Here is a 12,585-nt window from a genome sequence, read left to right as displayed (position 1 = left end):
TCGTTACAGCACTTCGGGATCGTCTCGTAGGCAGCTTGTAGCAGACAGTTCACTTGGAAGGCGATAATTCAAGCTGCTGGTCGAGATGTCCTTTTATTGGGTGTTCAAGGCGCCTCCAGTGCCAGTCAAGGCGCCTCCAGTGCCAGTCAAGGTGCCTTGAACCCCAAAACTTATCCCTGTTCCTACGCTGTGATAACCTCCGCTGACTGTTGCTTATCCCAACCTGAAGGCGCCTTCATCAAGCTCCAAGGCGCCTTCAATGGTCCAAGGCGCCTTCAATCCCTATGAAGGCGCCTCCAGCTCCACTTCGCAGCCAGCTTCAGGTTTTGCACCCGAGGCGCCTCCAAGCCTCATGGAGGCGCCTCGGACACTATTCATCCGAGTTCTTCTTTGTGTTTTTGGTACCTGCAAGTATGTTAATCCAAAAATACCTGCAACACAAAGTTAACACAAAATAATAGTGTGAATATGAAATTATGACAGTCTCCGGACTGTCTGGGTCTGACTTCGGATTTTCGACCGGAAACCCTAGGTCGACCCGACGCCTACTGTTCCCTCTACGGGGAACGCGTCCTCACCTACTCCACTCAGGAGATTTACCTGCTGCCAGTGCGATCCTCCAGATCGACTGGACTTTTGCTCAGCACTCGATACTTCCGGACTTTCTGCTGGACATCCGCTTCCCGGCTAGTCCAGTCTTTCACCTGGTTCGCGACACCAGGACTTTCCACCTAGGGTTACCACCCCCTAGGACTTTTGCCTGAAGCCATCGACCTGCCAAGACTTTCCGCATAGGGTTACCACCCCCTATGACCTAGGGTTACCACCCCCTAGGGTTTTTCCCTTTGCCTAACCGCAGCTAGGACTTTTCTCCACCTAGGGTTACCACCCCCTAGGACCTAGGGTTACCACCCCCTAGGGTTTTTCACCTGCCTAACCGCAGTTAGGACTTTTCCTGAAATACTCATTCAACATGTTAGATCACAACACACCTTAACTTTGAATCCTTTGCCATTATCAAAACTCAGGTTCGATCGTTAGATGCTTCCCGCACCAACAATCTCCCCCTTTTTGATTATGGCAACCCAAATTCAAAGTTAAGTAAAACAAATGCATAAGTATATTAAAAAGTTTTAAGTGAGCAAGCTTAAGTATGTAAATTCAAATGAACGTCTAACTTAAGCTAACACTTAAACTTTTGTGAAGCTCCCCCTTAATACACGGTTTCCTTTTTAAATAAAGTTTTATTTTTGAATTACCTACTCTCCCCCTTAATAAAACACTTTTTACTTTTGATTTTGAATTTACTACTCTCCCCCTTTGCCATATATCAAAAAATAAGCAAAAATAGGCAGTTGAAAGATGGATAACAAGATTTTGAAAACACTTAACAGTTTTTCATTTCTTACTTTTAGCTAAGTGAATGGATGATGTTAGCTCTTTGGAAACCACTAGACGGTGGAACCTTTTGATAGTCTTTAACTAAATTGAAAAATCTAGTTACACTATATGTATAGATTTTGTTAGTGAAAGATTTGGAGCCTAAGTGATTTTTAAGAAGACATTTTTGTGGGCTAAGTTTTAAAATTTTGAAAATAAAGATTGAACCTTAGCTAAGCTCTTTGCAAGTATTGTATTTTGAAAACTATAGCTTAGGTTAAAAAAACTTAGCATAATTTTAAACAATATTAAATTTTAGGACAAGGAGGGAGTGAAGTAGCTAAAAATTTGGTTTAGGTTATTTAGTTGGTTCTTAAGTCCAAACATGAGCAAGTTCAATAGATTTCAAATTATCTAATTGGTGTTGATCAAGTATCAGAACCCTAAAATACAAACATGCTTAATCTTAATATTTCCATTTCCTTTAGTTTAAGAGAGACTTTTAGCTGAGATAAGATTATTTTTGTCTTTAACAAGTAACTAAACAAATTTTTGTGATATCACAACACTTTAAATTCTTAGTTTTTAAAGAGGGAGTTTAGAAAAAAAAATTGATCAAGACTCAGTTTAGCTAAGATTTTTACTTTTAAAATACTTTTATCAAAGACTTAGCTAAACTTATGAAGATAATAGCTTTGTTAAGTATTTAACTTTGAAAGGACTTAGTTTTTTAAAAAAATTATTTTGATGAAATTTTGAGAATGCTTTGGAAAATACTTCCTTTTTTGTCCTTTTTTTTTAAAAAAAAAATAAAAAATTTAACAAGTACTTAGCTAGGTTTGAAAATACTTAGCTATATATTTAGCTTAAAAATGATTGCCTTGAGAAAACTTCTTGCCAAATAGCTAAGTTTAGAGTATAGTCTAATTAAGCTTAGTTAAAGAAGACTTGATTAAGTACTTAGCTTAAAGAGGTTTTACATAAAGGCTTAGTTTTGAAAACATTCTAAAAGAGTTGTAATTTAAAAGCCCGGTTATAAATAATTTTAATTTTAAAGTTAGGTTAAAAATAACCTGAATTTTTGAAGATAAGTAAAAATAGTTTTTAATTTTGAGGTCAAGTCAAAATTTTATTTTAAAGGAAAACTAATTTTAAAACCAACTCAAAATCACTCCCCCTTAATTAATGCCTAAATAAATTTTTGAGTTCAGAAGTTCAAGCATGAGAGATTAAAAAAATTATTTTCCTAATTTTCCATCTCACTCAATCTAGATTAACAAGCATGTTTAACATTTGAGTGAACGTGAGATGGAGTTGTCTTTACAGTTGATATAAAACATAAGTTTTGAATAATTTTGAAATGAAAATTTGAAAGATTTTTAAAATGATTTTGAAATATTTTTCAAATAATTTTGAAATAAAATTTTAAAAGATTTTTAAAATGATTTTGAAATTAATTTTTGAAAAGATTTTTAAAATAAGTTTTAAAAAGATTTTTAAAATGATTTTGAAATATTTTTCAAATAATTTTGAAATTGATTTTGAAAAGATTTAAAATGATTTTGAAATTAAGTTTTGAAAAGATTTTTAAAATAAGTTTTGAAAAGATTTTTAAAATAAGTTTTGAAAAGATTTTAAAATGATTTTGAAAGATTTTTCAAATAATTTTGAAATAAAATTTTAAAAGATTCTTAAAATGATTTTGAAATATTTTTCAAATAATTTTGAAATTGATTTTAAAAGAATTTTAAAATGATTTTGAAATATTTTTAAAATAATTTTGAAATAAAATTTTAAAAGATTTTTAAAATGATTTTGAAATTTTTTTTCAAATAATTTTGAAATAAAATTTTAAAAGATTTTTAAAATGATTTTGAAATATTTTTCAAATAATTTTGAAATTGATTTTGAAAAGATTTTTAAAATAAGTTTTAAAAAGATTTTAAAATGATTTTGAAAGATTTTTCAAATAATTTTGAAATAAAATTTTAAAAGATTCTTAAAATGATTTTGAAATATTTTTAAAATAATTTTGAAATTAAAATTTTAAAAGATTCTTAAAAAGATTTTGAAATATTTTTCAAATAATTTTGAAATTAAAATTTTAAAAGATTCTTAAAATGATTTTGAAATATTTTTCAAATAATTTTGAAATTAAGTTTTAAAAGATTTTTAAAATGATTTTTCAAAGATTAATTGATTATAGAATTATAGTTATGAGTTTAATTTGAATTTTAAATTCCTTAGTCATCTCACCCGATCTAAGTTTTCAACCAGGTAATCCTATAATTTTTGTGAGATGAATTGAGGTTCAATTTAAGGATCTGGTTTAACTTTGTGTTAGATTCAGGTTTAGCTTTGGTTTCAACAAGTAAGCATTCTTTGGATAAACTTCTGGGCTATGGTGAGTCACACGGAGCTCATTAAAGTAACTATGCCTTAGAGGTTTTCCAAATAGTCCTACCCATTGAACTTAATACTAATCCTTGGTCTAACTAGTTAGGATCCATTTAAGGGTAGCTTGGGTCAGTTCCACTTGGCCAAATGCACCAGGTCGAAGTCATATCTTCCTAGACATGCGATGCCCAAGCTTCCCTAACGTACTATCATCCAAAAACTTCACCAGTACCATGGGTCAAGTTAAACCTTGCCCATTTATCTAACCTTAATTACCCTGCCGGGTAGTCTACTCTTGTTTACCCATTCCGGGTAGATTAAGTTCGGTTACCCAGTCGGGTAATTTAGTTGGGGGTGCCAGCTATTCTGGATCCTCCTTCTATATTTGAATTTTAATTTAATTTTAAATTTTGAATTTGTAATTTGAATTTTGAATTTTGAATTTTTTTAATTTAATTTCGAATTTAGAATTTGTAATTTCATTTTTGAATTTTTGAATTTTATTTTAATTTCGAATTTTGAATTTATAATTTGAATTTTTGAATTTAATTTTGAATTTTTAAATTTGAATTTTTAAATTTGAGTTTTGAATTAAGTTGGTTTGATTAATATCGTTTTTCTTTTTGCTCCCCCTGGATCATGGCCTTGATATGGTCTATCGAGGTAGTGTATTTGATCCTTCGGAACCCAGTATTGGCCAAGTCCAACTTGATTGATCAATTTGGACTTGGGGACCCATGCTTGGACTACCTTTATATTATTTCTACTAACTAATGATAAATACGATTTGTATTTCGTTTTGGTCTTAAATCCAAGTCCGGCTTTGTTGTTAACGGCTCGCTGTTTTCCAAGAATCAGATCCAGATTCTTGGAACCCAAGGTGAACCGTTCCAACGTGTTCTTAAGTTCTTTAATTTAAGCTTTCAGATTGGAATTTTCTTCCTCAAGTTGTTGGACTTGAGTTGAACTTTCAATTTGAACTGACTCAGTTAAAGAACTCGAGTCAGTCGCCTCCTTAAGGGTTGTTACCTCCTTTTGGAGCGACTTAACCCGGACGTTGGATTTAGCCAACTTCTTAAGCAAGTATGGAATTAAATTTTGCGAGTCATCTAAGTTAATACTAGACATTAAAGCACTTACAGTGGTTTTGGGTCCTTCTGAAACAGATACGGATCCGTGGCTTCGCTCGGACTCGGTGTCTGATTCGCTCTCGATTTCTGAATCGGACTCGAACTCGGACTCTGTTTCAACAACATGTGCTAATACTGGTAGAGCGAGGAGGCTTGCTTGTTCTTCTTCATCGGATTCAGATTCGTCTGATGACTCGGACCATGTTGCCTTTAACACTTTCCTCGTTTTGCTTGTACCTGCAAATGACGCAACACCTTTCTCGACCTGAGTAGTATTAGTCTGCTCAAATAATTCATTAATTAAAACATGCTTACTTACTTGGGTACCTTCGTGTAACTGAATTAGATTTTACCACAGCTCCTTGGCGCTTGAGAATGGGCCGGCGCGATTCAGCTCCTTATTCGTTAAGTCGCACTGAAGTGTATACGTTGCTTTTGCGTTTGCTTCTACCTTTTTGATAAGGTTTGCGTCCCAGTTCTCGAACGGTAGTGGCATGCCGGCACCGTCTGTTGGTATTTCGAGCCCGGTCTTGGTGATCATCCAGACATCGAACTCGGTTTGTAGGTACGACTCCATTCGGCCTTTCCAATAGCCGAAGTCTTCGCCGGAGAAGAGCGGTGGTCGAGTGGTGTTATAGTCTTCTTGGAGAGCCATTGAATCTTGCACGAAAAAATGAGCAAAAAAAACTTGTCCCAGGACTTAATCCTAGATTAGTAGTGCGGGAGAGAAATAAAAATAGTAATTCAGGAATTTTGAGAAAAAATAATAAAATATTATTAAAATAATATTTAAAAAATATTACTACAAATTTTTGAAAATGCAATATTTCGATAATTCCAACCAATGGTGAAAAGATGAAAATTAATTTTTCAAAAACAGTTTTGGAGGGAAAAACGAAAGGCGTACTCCCACTCGGCTACGAAAAATGCTTGAATGGTGCTTGAGCTTACTCCCACTCTGCTACGCACCACCCTAGGACTTAGGGTTTCTGAGTCTACCTTTCTATGCTACCCCAGTAGGGATCTGCCATTTGGCGATCCTTACTCCCACATTACGTTAGATACTATCTATACGTATTTCTTCGGGGGAGCGAGACCTGCTGACTTGACTGAGTTCAGGTCAGTTACTCTTCGGGTTCAGGACTACGTGATGTATAGGGTCCTGACAGCATGTATTCTGCCGATCTCATCTCGGGATGTCCCGAAGATGAGATCTTCACACTCATTCTTCTTGTACGCCCTGTGTCCAGAACATTATCTGTGCATCTGGGACAGTTACCTCCAAGATAGTCCACATGCCCTATTGTCATATTCTGACACGCTTCTTTTCGACCATAGAGGGTATAGATGTGACCAGAGGAACAGTCATTCCTCTTACTATATATGACGAGCTAGGATCCCGTAGTTGTAGACTAGCCAGTGCCGATATCACAGCTGATGGAGTTCTAGCGTGGATAGGACGAGCACAGCAGGCAGCTGCCCCTATCGCTCCAACAGCCGAGGATATACCGGGCGAGGGAGAGGAGTGGGCCGACTTCTTAGCCGAGGATTTGTTTGCGGATCCTTCCTCCTCTGCCGGACCTTCCACATCAGCCGGGCCCTCGACCTCGGCATCACTCTCTGTCGAAGATAGACTTGCTAGACTCGAGGTCGTGTCTATTTAGACACGACGGATAGTTCTCACCCTTCGATCCGAGATGGCTGCCGGGTTTACCTCCCTCCGAGACGAGATACGACGTCTGGGTCAGCCAGCACTTACACAACCCCATGCGCCACCTTCCGTTGATGCTCCGCCAGCTGATACTCCTCGAGTCGATGATCCTACTCTTTGATTCGACTAGTTTATGCATTGTATTAAGGACTTTTGACTATGAAACTGTGTATCTGTTGTGTTAGACTTTCTTGATGTGATATCTACTTATTTGCATGCTCCCAGTCAACAGTTTACTTAGTTTCAAATGATCTAGAGGTTACTAATTTTTTTAAAATTTCTAGGAAAATAATGATTTCAAAATTCCAATTTCTTAGAATTTTCAACATTTGGATCTAGCTTAGGCTTTCCCCTAGATTTCATGTACACCTAGATTAAAGCCAGAGCATCTCACAATCACCTAGGTATACCTTGCTTGTGTTTGACAAACTTAGAATGGCGTGAGGTGCATAAGGTACAGCCTGGATTCAGGAATGCTTATATTTGTGCATCAATATGAGTCTGGGCGTTAAACACATCATAAATAATAATCAAGTCAAGTCTTCCAACTCTAGCCAACTCTAGCTGGACCAAATGGACTTAATTTGACTAACCATGTGAAAGCTACTGCCCTCTAGGCAATCAGCAAGTAGCTAAAGGTTAGACAATTGAGAAAAGTGTGTTTCAATTTTTTTTAAGCATGATTGTACTTTAAGGTTCTAATCAAATTACTTTACCTGATTATTTTAAGGCTCTGATACCAATTGTTGGATCGAGACGTGCTAGAGGGGGGGTGAATAGCACTCGCGGCTATTTCGTTTGATTCGTAAAACACTCGAGTAAAAACGCAGCGGAAAAAACAAACAACACAAAGACACAAGTCGATTTTACTTCGTTCGGAGCCTAAGGCGACTCCTACTCGAAGGCCCGCGATCCTTGATCGCTTCCGGTGGGCAACAACTATAAGCTCGTAAAAACTATTACAAACTAATTACAATTCAAAGCAGTAAAAAGATTATACCGACAACAAGAGACTAAATCTGAAGCTCCGGGTTGTCGGGGTGTCGTTACAGCACTTCGGGATCGTCTCGTAGGCAGCTTGTAGCAGACAGTTCACTTGGAAGACGATAATTCAAGCTGCTGGTCGAGATGTCCTTTTATTGGGCGTTCAAGGCGCCTCCAGTGCCAGTCAAGGCGCCTTGAACCCCAAAACTTATCCCTGTTCCTGCGCTGTGATAACCTCCGCTGACTGTTGCTTATCCCAACCTGAAGGCGCCTTCATCAAGCTCCAAGGCGCCTTCAATGGTCCAAGGCGCCTTCAATCCCTATGAAGGCGCCTCCAGCTCCACTTCGCAGCCAGCTTCAGGTTTTGCACCCGAGGCGCCTCCAAGCCTCATGGAGGCGCCTCGGACACTGTTCATCCGAGTTCTTCTTTGTGTTTTTGGTACCTGCAAGTATGTTAATCCAAAAATACCTGCAACACAAAGTTAACACAAAATAATAGTATGAATATGAAATTATGACAGTCTCCGGACTGTCCGGGTCTGACTTCGGATTTCCGACCGGAAACCCTAGGTCGACCCGACGCCTACTGTTCCCTCTACGGGGAACGCGTCCTCACCTACTCCACTCAGGAGATTTACCTGCTGCCAGTGCGATCCTCCAGATCGACTGGACTTTTGCTCAGCACTCGATACTTCCGGACTTTCTGCTGGACATCCGCTTCCCGGCTAGTCCAGTCTTTCACCTGGTTCGCGACACCAGGACTTTCCACCTAGGGTTACCACCCCCTAGGACTTTTGCCTGAAGCCATCGACCTGCCAAGACTTTCCGCATAGGGTTACCACCCCCTATGACCTAGGGTTACCACCCCTTAGGACCTAGGGTTACCACCCCCTAGGGTTTTTCACCTGCCTAACCGCAGTTAGGACTTTTCCTGAAATACTCATTCAACATGTTAGATCACAACACACCTTAACTTTGAATCCTTTGCCATTATCAAAACTCAGGTTCGATCGTTAGATGCTTCCCGCACCAACACTTTCTTGATTGAAATAAGCCAGTATTTTGATATTCCTTTACAACAATTTGCCCCTAACGCATTCCGTTATATGTGTGGTACTTACATGTTGTTTCGCTTGCGGGACATTCCTCCTACTCCTCAAAATTTTTTTATGTTCTCTTATCTCAAATGTTCGAAACCTGGTGTCTTCCTGTTTCATTCGTGGACTAAAATGGTTCTTTTTGGGGATATGCCCTCGTCCCTCAAAGCTTGGAAATCCCGTTTTTTCTTCTTAAAGTTTCCAGGACCCATTCCTTGGTCTCATGCTTGGAAATCTTTCTTTCCCCCCTTGCCCAACATCAAGGAGTTTCATCTTCATCCTTCTTTCCCTATCTATTGTGAGAAATTGTTAAATCATCGACTTTCTATTCTTAAGTGGCTACGGGTTGATCTCCTATACCTGTTTAGCTTAAGCCCCGTCAAACCCGATACTCATGTTCCTTTAGGTAACACCTTGTTTCTTTCTTCTTGTTTTTAACTAACTAAACTATTCTCTTTTTGTTAGCTAGAGCCCTAGAGCCAATCATTTGATGATTGTATTATGAACTTATTGTATCATATTTTTTATATTAATAAAGGCATTTGTTTGGTTATTATACTTACTTGTATTGGTGCCAAATAAACTAAGTATAACAACGTCCTTGAGTAGAAGGTTCTTAGCTATATCAATCGGTTAGTTGAACCGATAGTGAGATGATATAGGGAACACTACTCTTAATCATTCCTAGTCGAGTATTAACATTCAGGGACAATGTTAATGCAATAAGACTAGCATGTAGGTCAACTCGATGACTTGATCTCACAAGTCATGGATATAGAGATATCAAGTTAACACATGAGTATGCATTGGAGAATGTATACTGAATGACCCGCCATGAGAAAGTATCATGAATCGTTATATGAGTATCATATACTTTCTCATGTGGCTATTAGTATGACTACTAGTCGTTAGACCTGAAGTCACCATGGTTCCCTACATAAGGAGTTATGTACTTTAGTTTCGTCAAACGTCACCCGTAACTGGGTGGACTATAAAGGCGATTACTGGGTATGTAACAAATTATGCGGAGGGATGTGAGTGATGTAGATGGGATCTATCCCTCCTATATGACGGGAGTGACATCGGTATTCTTGATAGAGTTAGACCACAAAGTGCATGGCCATGCCCAAATGAGTCAACATGAGATGTTGAGCTCATTTGATCGAGTGAGTCTACTTGGAGTTCAAGATTTAGATTGATTAGAGGATGACACGGTCTATGCCTCACATTGATCAATCTAGATGTCTAGGATAGAAGGACACTTGTCATATATTGTGAGGAGTCACAATTAGTAGTCACAAGGTGATGTTGGATCTCAACATTCTTGTAACTTGGGTAGTAATGATGTATTGCTAGATACCGCTCATTACTTATGTTTCTAAATGAGTTTAGGGGCATTGCCAACGTTACAAGAACCTATTGGGTCACACACAAAGAACAAGTGGATGGAGATTAGGTTCATATGATGCACCAAGAGGATTAGATTCATTTGATGAATCAAATTGGATTAAGAGTAATCCTAATTGGGCTAATTGAGTTGGACTCAAGTTGATTCATGTGTTCAATGAGTCTAATTTAGATTATGACTCATTCAATCAATTTAATTAAATGAATTAGATTCATTATATTAAATTGGCTTGAATTAAATGGTTGGATTAGATCAACCATGAGAGAGATTAAGTCAAGTTTGACTTGACTTGAGAGGAAGATGAAGAGTCAAGTTTGACTTGACTTTATGCCACCTCATTGGTGAGTTGGCATTAAGTGGACCAATGATTATGCTCCACATCATCATGGTTACTTAAGTGAAGTGCCACCTCATGGGAGTACCAAGAGTTGTGACTCTTGGTATCCCATGGAGGTTACAAACCACTTAATTAGATGAAAAGAGTTTCATTTTGCAAGTGTAACTCTCATTCAAGTGATCTTCTTCCTCCTAAGCTCTCTTCTTGCTCCTTCTCTTCTCTTGGTCGTGGGTTTCAAGCAAGGGAGAAGAAAGGAGAGTGAATCTAATCCAAGAAGAAAGGTTAGTGAAAGTCACATAGAGATTTTAGAGGAGTGTGTTCTCTTCTTTTCCTTTCTTCTTCTTCCAATCCTACCCGAGAGCCCTAGAGAGTGCTAGCACACTTGTGGTGCTCTCTTCTCCATCCTTGAGTGTTAGAGAACACATCTTGTTCGTGTGGATATCACTAGAGAGCTGTCTACGTTGACAACTTCGAGATCCGGCGTACCGTTGGACGAGCGGCATTTGCGAGGGCACGCTTCAAAGGTATAAAATGTTTTTCCTTTGTAGATCTACTGTAGATCATAGTTTTAAACTCGTACTCGTATTTTTGAAAGTTTTTCTTCGCACAAGATTTAGTGGCATGGGTGATTCGGGGTTTCCGCGACGCGAAAACGCGGTTTTCGCGACCCGAAAAATCCAACACTTTTCTATGCAGTGGAAAGCTTTTATGACGCTCTGATTAATGAAGAATTACGTCTGGAAGAGGATGTCATTCGTGCCAAAGAAGCCGAACTTCTGGCTGCTATTGTTCTTCCCCCTCCAATCGAAGAACCAGCCCCTTTAGCTGAAGTACCCAATTCTTTGGGCGTTCTTGAAGCTCTTGTAGCTCCTGAAGGTCCTTCTGCAGAGATCCTTGCCAGTTCTTTACCCGCTGTTACTTCACCAATGGCTGCTGCTGTCTCCTCATCTACTCCTCTTCCCCTCATTGAGCTCACGTCTCCTGATAGCTCTGGTAAATCGATAACTGAACTTTCTAAGGGTAAACGCCCGAGGCGCAAACTTACCAGAGCTCCTCCATCAAAAAGGAGGCTTATCCTCCCTGCTGACGAGCTAGTTTCAGAAGGTTTTGCTTCGGCTGACCTTCCTTCTAATGAACCGACGTTGGCGGAACTCTATCCTTCCCTTAGTTTTCCTGCCTCACCCTTCTCTAATGCCAGTGCTTCTGGTGATGTATCTTTCACTTTTCCCTTATCTATTCCGACTTCTGGGTCTTTACCTTCCTCACCTTCTTATTTAGTCTTTGCTCCTCCATCTATTCCTACTTCCTCCTTTTCTGCTGGTTCTTCCACTATTCCTGTTCTCTCCATACTTCTAGGAGGTTCCTTTGCCGGCGCTTGGGATAAAGTTCGTCCCATTTTTGAAGAACTTAATACTTCTGAAGCAATTAACCGTTTCTCTCATAATGAGAATCAGGTATGTATAATAACGTTTACTTTCTATTTTTTTAGCAATTATCTCATAGCCCTTTATTATATCTCTATCGATGGATAGAGAACATGGGTTTTTCTCGACTGATGCACAACTTATACACTGAGAATAAGAGGTTGAAGTCTGAAATGACAAGCTAAGACAAGAGGTTGCTGAGTTATCTTCTGCTGCGTTTTCTGCTGCTGCCAAGAAACAACTCGAAGCGCAAATTGAAAATCTTCAAGCACAATTTAAATCGGTTACAGACCTTAACCAAGAATTGACTTCCAAACTTGGCGAACTAAAGGATAATTATGAGGCAGAATTGACTGAAAAACTCAAATCCTTGCAGCTGAAGGAAGATGAAATATCTTCCTTGAACACCTCCCTAACTCAGTTAAGGCCAAGGTTTCTGCCAAAGAAGATGAATTGAAGACTTCCCAAAATGGCTTTGGTGGTTTACCGGGATAACGAAGATACTCGTTACAGGGAGCGGGCCACGGCCATGATTGAATCTCCCGAATTCAACAGGCCGATCGTGAAGTCCATCTTGTCAGCCTTTACTGCGGGAGCGAAAGAGGCGGTTCACCAGTTACAAGAGGAGAGCTACTTAGCTCGTGTCCCTCCTCCTAATTTCCTAAACCGTCGCAGACTTATTGAGAACAAACCCCCTGATCTGTACCCTAAGCTGAC

The sequence above is a fragment of the Zingiber officinale genome, chromosome 6A (assembly GCF_018446385.1).
Source record: "Zingiber officinale cultivar Zhangliang chromosome 6A, Zo_v1.1, whole genome shotgun sequence".
Lineage (NCBI taxonomy): Eukaryota > Viridiplantae > Streptophyta > Magnoliopsida > Zingiberales > Zingiberaceae > Zingiber > Zingiber officinale.
Note: the sequence above shows the minus strand (reverse complement) of the source record.